Below are 12,863 nucleotides of genomic sequence, written 5' to 3'. Positions count from 1 at the left end.
AGCCAGTGCATCCGCGCGCACATGCACACACGCACACACACTTGCATAAACACAATATACATCACAGAACATTCAGTGTACAAGTTATTTTCAGTTGCAGAATGGATGTGCGTCAGCCAGCAGGCGGCGAACGTTTAGGGAGTAAACATTATCCAACACAAAAAGAGAAGTAGGGTTAATCAAAACATATACTAAATAAACATTTGTTTATAAATCCAAATTTTCTGAGTCGACTCCAGTCGTCTTCGGACAGTAAGTGGGGTACACCCTGAACTGGTTGCAAGCCAGTCGCAGGACACAGAGAGGCAAACAACCATCCGCGCTCACACTCACATCGAGGGGCAATTTAGAGTGTCCAATCAACCCGCCACGCATGTTTTTGAAATGTGGGAGGAAGCCGGAGTACCCGGAGAGAACCCACACAGGCACGGAGAGATCATGCAAAAGAAGGCTGGGGTCGTATTCGAACCCAAGACCTTTGGGCTGTATGGAGGGCGTGCTAACCAGTCTAACCGTGCCGCTCTTATATAAATCGTATATGCAAAATTAAAACCAAACCACACCTTAAGCATGACTTAATGTCAGGATTCGTACAGCTTAATGCAGGCTCAAGTCGACCAATTTAAGTGCTGACCGCTCGATATGACAAGCAGGCCTCATACGTGCTGTCGTTACTCATTTCGCTAGCTTGCGTGTTTAATATTAGCATAATGCGACCAAGACGATTAGCATCTTGACGTGCATCAGCTGCTAATTATTATTTTATTTTCTCTCATCAGTGCGGCCCGCCGATGGGTCCTGGGCTCGGTGGTTGAGGAGCCCTGCTTTCTATACGACATCCTCACGACCAGCAAGAACTGTGGAGAGGATGCACCAGTGCACGGCACTGACGCGCTAAAGACTTCAAAAGAGTTACCAAATAATATATGTACAATTATTGCCTAGGTATTCTTTTATTTTGAAGTTGTTCCCGGTCACATTTCGGAGCATAACGGCTGACTTGAATCGTTTTCCAAACTGTGTTTGGGGGGGGGTCGTTTATTGCAGTCACAAGCTGTCACTGCTGACGACAACAACACAACGTTGTCCTGAGATAATGTTCAACCACTAATTAAGAGCCCTTAAAAAAAATTATTTAATTACACTGACACTGTACTGTTCGGCGCTAGCAGCGCTCGATTTAATACACTTAAATGACTGTGCACACTTTGTCGCTGACAGCCTGACACAGTGGGCGTTCATTTTTTTAATAAACCAGGCTTTCTCAAGTGTGTTGATTTTGACGGCAAAATCGCTACTGTGCTTTGGACATCAGAAAATCTAAAGGGAGACGTTTATCTAAATCACGAATGTTTCCAGAGAGAATAATGTCCACAGTTTAAATCCAAGTATGAAATGATGGCTTATTATTAAGTGGAAAATAGATAAATATGGTTAGTTTTAATCCGAATACTTATTAAATTCAAATTTTCAGTCGAATATCCCAAATATTCGATCGCTGTGGCCCTAAAAGCATTTAAAAAGTTACTTTTTTCTGCACAGTATGTCATCTTTAAATTGTTGTCCTACTACTTAACACCACTTGCTCGTACGAGTTTCAACAACAACATGCAAACTAATCACCGAAAGGACTTAAAGCATTGCCGAACACAGCGTGATGAATGGTCAAATCCAACAACAACGCTGCTAATTAGTCCGACTGCATTTGCGGCTTTAAATCAACCGCTGTCGACTCATCTCCAAACTAATTGGCTGTCCGAATCATGTAAAAGCGGCGGGAGATTACCAGCGCGGCAGAGGGGCGCAGGGGGCTTCTCCATCCGGATTCTCACAAAGTGCCGAATCAGCAGATCGCTAATCGTCGTTGCCTCAGCGGCGCGAGTCAGAAAAATGTGTTAATGAACGCTGGAAGCTGTCAGGGGGTTGGCCTCAGCGCATCTATCTGACGTAGGAGGAAAGTAGACGAGGGTGATAATGTGTGAGGAACATGGGGAGAACCTCCACCAGGGAAGACGCTTTGCCACTTCTTAGCTTTGAAATGAGCGTCCATTAAACACAACAGTCTCTGATGCTGATAATGGGAATTTATCAGAGCAGGCTGCTACATGTGATCTTATCATTTTTACTGTCAACAATTAGATATTTATAGTCAGGAGGCAGCTCAGGTTTTGTCTGACAACAACTGCCCTTGTAGACAAAGTCTTGTTAGTTACTTGCTTCCCAATGTTGCAAAGTAGGACCTCTCATCTTCCAGCAGGAACAAAAATAACTCCTCTCCAAAAAAAAAAATTATGGTAATTTGCGGAGAAACTGCTAGTCCTCATTAAAGGGGAAGTCAACCCCCCAAAATTATTTGCAATAAAATATGGAATACGAGTTAAGCAGCAAAATTTATCTCAGGGGGCGGCCATTTTGTCAATTCTTTTGACTGAAAATGACATCACAGTTGCTGAGGGGTCAGGTAACGACCAATCACGGCGCATCGGTTTACTCAAGCTGAACCATGATTTGTTGTTAGCTGAGTAAATATTAATTTAAAGTCATTAAATTAAACTAAATTTTTATAGCCTGTGAACACTAACAAACTATTTTTGGTATATTTGTTTGTTTTCCACTCATTTAGCTTGTTTCTCTTGGAGGCGTGCGGGTCAAAAAATGACAATCTGCAGCATTTAAATGCTTACGTTTATCGAGTATTTCCGCCTTTTAAAGTGACTGCGGAAAGTTGAGATAAAAAAAGGTGACGTGAAAGCAGACGGGGAGGCGAAAGGAAAGCGCATAATTGGGGAGGGTTTCGCTTTGAGGAGTTGGAGAGTTCTTCCACCAAAAGGCTCCCGGTCTTAAAAATACATTTAGCTCGCTAATAATCTTGTAACGGGAGTGACAAAAATGGCTATAATTGCATGGCAGAGGGAGCAACAACAAGCTTTCTTTCCAGCCGCTTTCTCTCTCTTCTGGAGGTGAGGTGCCGCTTGACACCCATCCAAAAGTCATTCTAATTGGAAAGGCGGGAGAAAGTTTGTCAGAAAAGAAACACGCCGGCAAGGGACGTCCCCGCACTCAATGTGTCAATCGTAATTTTTTTTTTCCTACCCCAGCGCCAAGCCAAGCCACGCAAATTTGTCTTTGTTTTGAAAGCTTTTATTTGGACATGAATTAAACATGCGGGCCGTGCAGGCGGGCTCCCTGACAGCAAGGAAGCGCTCGGTGACAAGTTGCACCTTAATTGCCTTGATGGCGTCCTCGCCGAGCTGTCGTTGTTTGTGCGCATGTACACATGCACAGACGGGTTGACACTGTGTGGATTCAAACACGCTCGGGATGTGACGGTACGGCAAAATTACGGTTGGGTAGGTACCGTGGTTGGAAGATCACGGTTCGGTTCAGTAAGTGAACAAATGCAAAACATCAAAGTCCTTAACTTTTGTGTACATGGGAACAGATTCCATGACAATTTCCAACTTTCTTTTTTATGGATTTACAAAATTCATCGTTTTGTCCTCTTTCTGGGGAAACTGACAATGCAGACAAGTTTGTTTTTGCATTGTGCTGAACGCAGACGTTTTAAATGAGTTCAAATACTTGACAAACTTCCAAAATGACATTGTTACTCTGTTCATTTATGTTGTAAATTCGTTGCAAATGTGTGAGGGAGATATATTTCATGCCCCTTGATCAATTTGTTTTAACTCTCCCAAAAAATAAAAAATAAAATAAAAAAATCCCAAAACATGAAGAACCTTGAAACAATTGACAAAGTAACCGCAAAAAGACTCACTAAGAAGAAACTAAATTGAATTATATTTTATCTTTCAGTTTTTCCTCACTTGCTTTGGTACATTTTTCAGATCAAATTGAATTTCTCGAAACTACTAGTTCAATTTTCACATGACTGTGTCCATTGTGAACATGTAATTTCTTTGAACAATTTGCAAATGTTTTTGCACATCCATGCAAATGATTCCGTACAATTGTCTGTGGCCAAACATATTTCAATTAATTTCCACTAGATTTTTTTTTTCCCAGGCGAATCTTGATTTTTTTCAACAATGCAAGCTTTTGATCAATCAACCACTGATCAATCAGTTTTCTGGAATGGCTCAGCATGTTAAGATAAGTGTTGAGATGCGGAAGACAATTTGTGGCCCGAAGGAAGTAGGAAAACTGCACTGGGTTTCTGTTGCATTTTTGCATGTATATGTTTACTGTTTTTATCTTGTTAATCATTTTTACATTATTTGTTTTTATACTGTATGTCGGATTTTTACTATGTATGCAGCTTTGATTGTTTTTAAAGTGTTTTAAAAATAAAGTTGTGTTGAGTGTCCACCGTTATATTGACAACATGACAAAGCGATGTGTCTTATCCGTACACCATGGCATAAAGACGTTCTGGACAAATGCTTTTTGCGAAAGAAAATGGTAACCATGACATTTTGAGTAATGCAATTATTGGTTTTCAAATGTCACTTGTGATATGAGAAAAGTAACTGTAAAATCAGATCAGTAGTGTTAGTGCTTTAAAAGCAACAGTCATAACGGTCAGGCAATTTGGAATTTAGATATAAAATTTATATATAAAATAGGACGGTGAAATACGCCTGTGAGGTCGCAACATGCAAGAGGAGACTTTACTAAGCATATCTCACAGTAGTCAGTTCAGCAAGCATAAAAAATGAGGAAATTCTTTGCAATTTGGCGTCACCCATCGGTCTTGTGTATGTTTCAAATTTGGTAGCAATCTGATAAAAGCTTCCGTTTATCTTTGAAAGACCCTTGGAAATGGCCAACAACGACCTCGGCATCCTGTGGCTTTTTTTGTGGAGCTACTCATGATTGGCATGCCTAGCAAATGTGTGATCAACCATTGATACGATAATTTAGTGTCACCCGTCTTTCAAGTAATTGTGGTTCCAATTCACTAATCATCAACCAACCCAAACCCAAATCGATGAAATGACCCTAAAATTTACACTTCGAACCAAAATGGCAGACTTCCTGCGGGTTTGAAACGAAGACTTACAGCTATTTCGTCTTTCAACGCCATAGTAGACAAAAACAGTGACAAAAGTTTTTGTCACATTCACTAAATTTTATTTCATCAAGTGGTTGCACAAAATAAAATCATCTGAATCAGTTACATTTTACTACTTCAAAAAATTATGTGGCTACAGATGATTTGATTTTGTACAACCACTTGACAAAATAAAAAGCGTAAATTAAACACACCATTTTTTTTTCAGTGGATCATATTTCAGGTGGTTAAGTGAAACTGAATTATCCAAAACCTCCAGAGGGCACTACTGACTGCTACCGCTAAAATTTCACCGGGATGAACACAACCTTTTTTCCAGGTATTCCACACATAAAAGTCGCTTGAAGGCGTGTTGGTGTGATAAAATCTCACGTTAATGAAAGCATCATTAGCATGAACTCACCTGTGTAATGTGCGGCTCCCGTGTGCCAGTGTGTGTTTCCTAGCAAAGCCTGCGGGAGAAGCCAAAGAAAGAAAACTTTAATGTGCTTGATGGAGCTGCTGTGTTTCGGATTTTGATTCAAGCGCTGCCAGATGACCTCCTCCTCTGTGGCGGGCGACGGGCTGCATCGGCACTGCAGCTGCTGCTTTCATGCGCTCGCCTCCGCTGAGACCACTTTGAACGCAGCATTAACACGCAAGGCTCATCCGGGGTTTAGACACGGCATTAAAATTAGTAGGGTTCTAATTCCTCGAAATGCTCCATTTTATTCGTTTTGCGGTTTCATGTCAAGTTATCAAAATGCAATCCCATGCTCCGCCCACAAATGATCATTCTTTGCGTTTTATTATCAGTCAGTGTAGTCAAGTGTCAAGTGTCCAGCTCTGCTGTTTAGCACCTGTGGGTTGATTTTGGTTTGGACTTTTACTTTGCCACTTTGGGGTCCTGTCTGCTTCTTTTGATGTCGCATAGTGGAGATGGGCTGGGTTTAAAAAAATAAAATAAAAAAATCGACATTCAATTTCCATCAATTTTCCTTTTCATAGCCCGATATCAATTCATACACCATTCATCCATTATCTGTACCGCTTCTCACTAGGGTCGCGAGGGGTGCTGGAGCCTATCCCAGCTATCTTCGGGCAGGAGGCGGGGGACACCCTGAACACAGAGACGAACAACCATCCGTGCTCACACTCGTACCTAGGGACAATTTAGAGTGTTCAATCGACCTGCCATGCATGTTCTTGGAATGTGGGAAACCGGAGTTTTTTTTTTTTTTTGAGAGGACCTTGTAGGTTTGGTGATGATTGACATGCCGACCAAATCCATTTTGCTGGGTAAACTGGTTTCAGGAGCTGATTTTATTTATTTTTTTTGTTCTAACAGCGGGCCTAAATTTTCACCACGATTGAACATGCCTGTAAAATTATTTATTTATTTATTTTATTTTTTTCACTGAACAGTCCTCCAAATAATCATCCATTGGTTGAAGCAAATAAAAGTACAAAAGGTGACGTTTTCATCCACTCATCTTCGCTACCTTGGCCATGTTGTATCCTTCCAGATCAATATATTTTTGCCCCAACGACTTTTAGAAGGCAAGCGGGTAACCTCATGCTGCTTCAATCATCTTATCTAATTAGAAATCTCCTTCGTTGTTTAGAGGAGCTAATAAACAAGCACGGGTGGTAAAGGATATGACACGGGGAATATCATTATACGTGCGTCACAACAATAACTATAATCATCGGTGTTGATTGTTGTCGCGTTGCTGACCACATGTCCTTGAAAGTAACTCAATCACTGCACACTGATTGGTTTAAATATTCTTCACTCAATTAGAGAATTGTTTGGAGCAATGTCATAAAGTCCACGAGTGAGAGAAAAGGACGGCTGATGAGAAGTTGAGCTTGTTTATCAACCTTTGGAGTGTTCCCGATTTGCGTGAGGTCATCGCCATCCACTTCTACAGATGATTGACTTGTTGAATCATTTGTCTCAACCAAAGCAGAAAATAACACAATTATCTTTTTTCCTGATGATGAAAAATTTGACTTTAGCTTTCTTTTCATCTCTTTTTCTTTAAAAAATACTGACATACTAATAATAGTGTAACAAAATAATTATAATATTTAAAAAAAAAAAAAAAAAAGAGTCCCTTAAAATGACCGATAAATATTACACAAATAACATGCGGACTCATAATTATGTTCATCGGCACACGCTAATATGAGCAGATTATACAGCACTTTGCACATCTGCTGTGAATTTCCCCAACAGCAGCACTCACACTGCTAGTGTATTTGAATTCATATTTCCACCAACCTCCACTTGGAACATCCAAGCATTGGAATATTGAATGTGGGAATAAAAACATGCATACAATCACCTGAATTTGTGAGGAAGACCCCCACTCGCACCTGTGCCCCTCTTTGCCTCCCCTTAGCCTGCCAACAACAAAACCTCCAGATTGCACTTGCCACAGTGCGACCGATGCAGGGATTGCACATTTTCATACATGCGAGTTCAAATGATAGATGAGGCAATCTAGAAAAGTTGTGCCGGGAGATACATCAGCAGACAGGAGGCACATAAAAATACCCCCCCAAGAAAAAAAAAAAATAAATAACAAAAGTCCTCCAGGACTGGGCACTCACATACATATTCACGTAGTGTGAGTGCAGCGAGTTGAATGTTTGTTTTTCACCTCCATGCACAACAATCTGGTTTTGGACTTTATTTGCATACATTAACTGGATTAATTTGGTTACTCATTCAAATTAGCATCCTTTTCATTGTGTCTTTTTATTTTTGTGTATTTTTGTTTGTTTTTTTACAAATAGACAACTTGTTGGTTCTCACATTGACTAACTTAATGTTCAGTTAGAAACTAATGATGAGTGACTACACCACTTTCTGGAAGGAGAAAAGGAAGAAGAAAAGATAAGAACAACCAGAAATTGGTGGATGGATGACCGGGTAAAAAATGCTAAATCGAGTAATTGCTGTTTTTTCACCGCCATCCACTGCATCTGGTTTTAATGCCAGTTAACTTAAAATTTAGATGCAAATAATTGGCAAGAGATAGTTGTATGTACGCACTTGTATGACAGTTGGAACGAGAGGCCCCATTGTCACGTTGAACATTTTCTAACGTCAGGACTTTCCAGTCTGTCGTCAACTTTGTGAGCAATTTAATTCCTCAACACCAGAGATGAAGGTGAATAATTTATGGCCCAGCGAGAATGACATTTAATGAAGCCATTGGTGATGGTGACCTAACAAATTCATCAATGTCTAATTTATTAAACACACCAGAGGGTCGCTCATCCATTGCGGCCATTCGTCTTACAGAGAGTGTCAAGTGGCCACTGGTAAAAAATAAATAAATGTGGTGAACCACTGATGTCTCTTGTCAAGTGACAACATAAACAGCTTGCCCTCAGCATGTTGAGTATGTAATGTAAAACCCAAATACAAAAAAATGTTGCGGTCGGATCGGAATTTTGTACCGTCAAAATGTCAACTTTACATGGGGTCGGAAAAAAACAAATGTCCCAGGCACCGGTTCGTTCAAGTTGTATTATACCTTACATTGATACCTAAAAATACATTCGATTGCTAAATGAATGCTGGTATTGATTAAGAAACACAAAGCCGGTGGCAGTGGAGTACTTCCAAGTCTGCGGTCCCCCGCCGTGCAAAAACCTTTGAAAACGTCACAAGAGCTCTAAAACATCTTCATAAACGCCTTCCAAAAAGTCTAAAGCCATGAGTGATGCAATAAATACATAAAAAAAAAAAAAAAAAAAAAGAGCCAACTATCCCTGCCTATTAAATGGTTATTAATATGAAACGGAGACTTAATAACCTCTGTGACACACAATGGAGGGTCCTTCTGCAACAAAGCATCACAGGGCTTGATTTTAAACCAAAAAGTCAATTTGATCCGGTGAACCTCACTAGTTTCAGTGTTTATTGTGTAAAAAAAAAAAAAAAAACACGCAGATGTTAAACAGAGGCGACAACTACGCCACACAACTTCCGCAGAACGAGGAAACTGAAGCAACGCTTCTCAAAAATAAGTTTTAAAGAGCTGCAGTATATTTGTGTTTGCATTTGTTTTCAAGCTATTTTCACTCCTTCAAATTGGCTAAAATTGTGTAAAAATTAAAAAAGTGGGGACGGACAGACCATTAGTATCGATTTGTGGAAAAGAAATGAATTTGACCATATTTGGACATACGCGGTTTCCTCCGCATAGCAATGATATGATACCGACTGTCATTTTTTGTTGGAAACTGGACAGTTGTCCCAATACTTTTTCTCATGGAAAACGGGTCGTTCCAAACCAAAACAATAGTTTAAAGATGTAATCTTCCATGTCTGTCAGTCAGCCATTACCTCTGTTATCTGAAGGGGGCGGGGATTAATAGATGCAAAGTAAGATGTTGAAACAAGTACAACTTCTTGGTTTGGCTTCTTGGTAAATCTACAAACCAAATAAATACCAAAACTAAATCTAGAGTGAAACAATGACAGTTAAGTCCACAAAGAGAATTATATAAGCAGGCCATAGTCCGCGGGGATCTGCGGTCACATCGGCATGCATCACGACTATTTGTCGCGCCTTATTGCCTCCACTTTACTTCCACCGGGGAGGACGTCATTACGGCGCATCCGCCGCTCTCGAGCAGCAGGCTCAGTGGGCCGCGAAAAAACTGACTAATTACGGGAAAAGCTGCGGCAACTCGTCACGGTACTGAGTAATACTCGGGCCCAAAAGACAGCAGGCAGCCACTCGACTGCCATTTAGTGTGGACAACACAACGGAATGCAGAACCTTGCAGGATTAAAAATGTGATGCAAACTTTTATCATAACCTGTTTTGGATATCCTCCATTGGTTGTTCGCGCCTTGTACTCTAATTATTAGTCAACCAATTGGGTGGCCAATGTTCTACCCACTAGCAATGATAACCTGAACCCCAACTAATGCTAACGGTGACCAAACTTGAACCTAACCCAATCGACACTTACCTGACCTCGCAACCAACCTCAACCCAATTCAGCCCAAACCCAAAACCTCACCCTGACCACCAGAATCGGAACCTCCAAGACGTCACCTAATTGCAACCTAATAATAACATGAACCGAAACCTGTACCCCTGATCTTAATCCTCATCTAACCCCACCTTCATTCTAACATCACCTTAATCCTATTCCCAATAAATTTAAATTTAAACCCTTATCACCGCTGAAACACTGACATAACAATAAAAGAACAAACATACATATCCTCAAATGTTTTTAGATCCATGTCTTTCCAATCTATGTGTTGATTTATTTTTGATTCATACATGACTATTTATCTAAGTATGATATGCACTTGGTTTGGTTTTATTTAGCATTCAAGCAAATTCAAAATTTCATTTATTTGTTGAAAAGAAACTAAAGACAAAAAAAAACATACCTTATTTGTGAGGCATGACATTCCACATTGGGCAGTTTTTGACTTCCTCGTCAGAAGCGCAATTTCAGGAGGCACCACGAATAGCTCTTTGACTTGTTGAAGTGCCATGGATAGCTCCTGTCCTTCCAAAGCTACCGTGGACAGTTCCTGTCCTATAAAGGGGCGAAAATGAGGTCACTCTTCGCATCTGGGGGACTGCACACTACTACCATATATGAACAGAACAATTGGGACATCCTGTAAAAAAAATGTTTGTTTTAATTATATGAAGGTTTATTAATATTTTCTAAATGACTGCAAATTGTTTACATTTATCTGCTTATGGCTGCGAATGTGTAAATGCTTACATACTGAATTCAGGTCTGAGGGAGGGGGTTCTTCCTGATCTAAAGTGTGTGATCTCATCCCCTAATTTTAAAACTCTTCATTTTAATCCGAAAAACTGCACTTAAACCTTAACCTGTTATCCTAAACCCAACCCCGGAACTGTGACCTCTCTCATGCATTTCCACAATCATACCCAGGTTCAATAAACTACAAATTCTAGTGCCAATGTAACATGTTTGCATTCATGAAAAGGTACGGCTGGGAAGTGAACTTGACAGCTGAGGTCCAATCAGGTTGAGGTTTAAAATCGTGTGCATTTTTACCAGAAAATGATCAAAATAGTCAAAGGGCCAAGTGGTGGTAATTTCCGGAAGCAACACAAATCTGTCTTTTTTTATCATTGTAAACAAATGCTTGTGTAATTGAGGTGACAAAGGGAAGCGATTTTGTATGCTTTCTTTTTTTTCTCGTATTGCATTTCAGTGGCTTGTTAGTCACCGCCTTGACAGCGAGAAAGCAATATCATAAATTAAATAAATGGGATTGAACCTCGGTAGTAATTATAGTTATAACATTACATGCTAGTGAGTTGCAGCAATTAATTGATTATTCTCTGCCAGTGCCATCATGGAACGCGATTGCAATTTTATGCACCACTAAGCTCAAAGATATCAACACGCACACGATGAAATGTTGTAAATTGTATGATAATGACATATGATAGTTTTTGGTTTTGTTTTTTATTTATTTATGTGCTGGAACTCTTTAGTCACAGTGGCAGGAAATGACGATAATTACATTCTCTGAATAATTCCAAACGTGATGAGAGCAAAATAATCTCAGCAGAATGCAACACTGACACACAGTAAGTGACGCGAGTCTCTTCTTTATCGGTGGCGCTTGTTTATATAGTGCAGAAAATATAAAAATGGCAGCAGAATTCTCCTATTTGACATTGATGTTATCAGGACATGCACGTTTCCTTTTTGTTGCTTTCAAATGTGGCTCCTTTTTCATGTATATTTCATTATCACAGCTATAAAATGTGACTTTGAGTCGTCCCTGGCCTTGTTTCACACTTTAATAAGCAAAACGGCAATCATGAAAAAAACTTATTGATAATTAGAATGGCATTCAGTATAAGTGTAGACAGCCGCTAAGGTATATTAGCGGTGTCAAATGCATAGAAAAATGTAACCATGACATTGTTGTGACTTTTCACCTTGTTAGTCTGTTTTTTTTTTTTTTTCGTATTTCACAATTTTTTTTTCATAATTTCAACATCTTTGAGTTAAAAAAAAAAATACACAGATAAAAAGCCCCTTTGGAGGACTTTAATAGAAGGCATGACTCCATAGATTTTGTTTTAATATTTTTGATTTTGTTGTGAGGCAACTACGACCAGTAAAAACCTGAAGAAAAAAAAAAAAATCAAAAGAGTTTGTCTTGAATGTTTAACCTTAACTATGTTACCTGGATCTTTTAAAAACACATGATGCAAAAGAAGGTGAATTGTGAAACAAATAAAACCTTATTGGCCAAATAATTGCAGATTTGATGGCCATTCAGGATTGCTTAATATGAGGTGTAATTGAGTGGAATTTGTTTTCATTGAATTTTTTACCTTGCCGTGAACCAACCATGACAGGTGAAAAATTAAAACAATAAAAAAAATTAAATACATGACTGATCATTAACCCTAATTTTTTAATATATATATATATATCTACATCTATATATATATATTTTTTTTTTTTGTATATACATTTTCTCACCCTTTATATAGTACAGACAAACCTCATTACCATTTAAGAAGTTATGAATTCAACCGAATTAACTAAATAAGCATCACAGCAGTTTTGCCAAGTGAAAATTTATAAATGTCAGCTTTGCCTCATATAAATAATTCCGTTGTTGATTAAATTTTTTTTTTAAATCATGACAAAGAAAGTGTTTATGAAGGGATTAGGAAAGATTTGGTTTTGCTCCTCTACCAAGCAAATAGATGGCAAGTGGCAATATATATTTTTTTAATGATTAAGGTGGAATTATAAAAAATATTTCTAAAAAAAAAATGAATGACTGAAT

The 12,863-nt window shown here is 39.0% G+C and overlaps 1 long non-coding RNA gene across 2 annotated transcripts in view; it reads right to left on the bottom strand.

The window, feature by feature from the left end:
- Positions 1–12,863, bottom strand: part of LOC148337091 (uncharacterized) — a 205,694-nt gene that overhangs the window by 101,580 nt on the left and 91,251 nt on the right. For both annotated transcript variants that reach the window (XR_015843211.1, XR_015843214.1), the window contains 2 exons: positions 10,449–10,600; positions 5,439–5,487 (listed from right to left, as the gene is read on the bottom strand). This is a non-coding gene — a long non-coding RNA (uncharacterized LOC148337091). The remainder of the gene's footprint in view (positions 1–5,438; positions 5,488–10,448; positions 10,601–12,863) is intronic.

The sequence above is a fragment of the Idiotropiscis lumnitzeri genome, chromosome 5, assembly GCF_059441095.1.
Source record: "Idiotropiscis lumnitzeri isolate Australia: NSW breed Sydney's pygmy pipehorse chromosome 5, RoL_Ilum_1.0, whole genome shotgun sequence".
Taxonomy (NCBI): domain Eukaryota; kingdom Metazoa; phylum Chordata; class Actinopteri; order Syngnathiformes; family Syngnathidae; genus Idiotropiscis; species Idiotropiscis lumnitzeri.
This window is presented reverse-complemented; position numbering and strand designations above follow the sequence as displayed.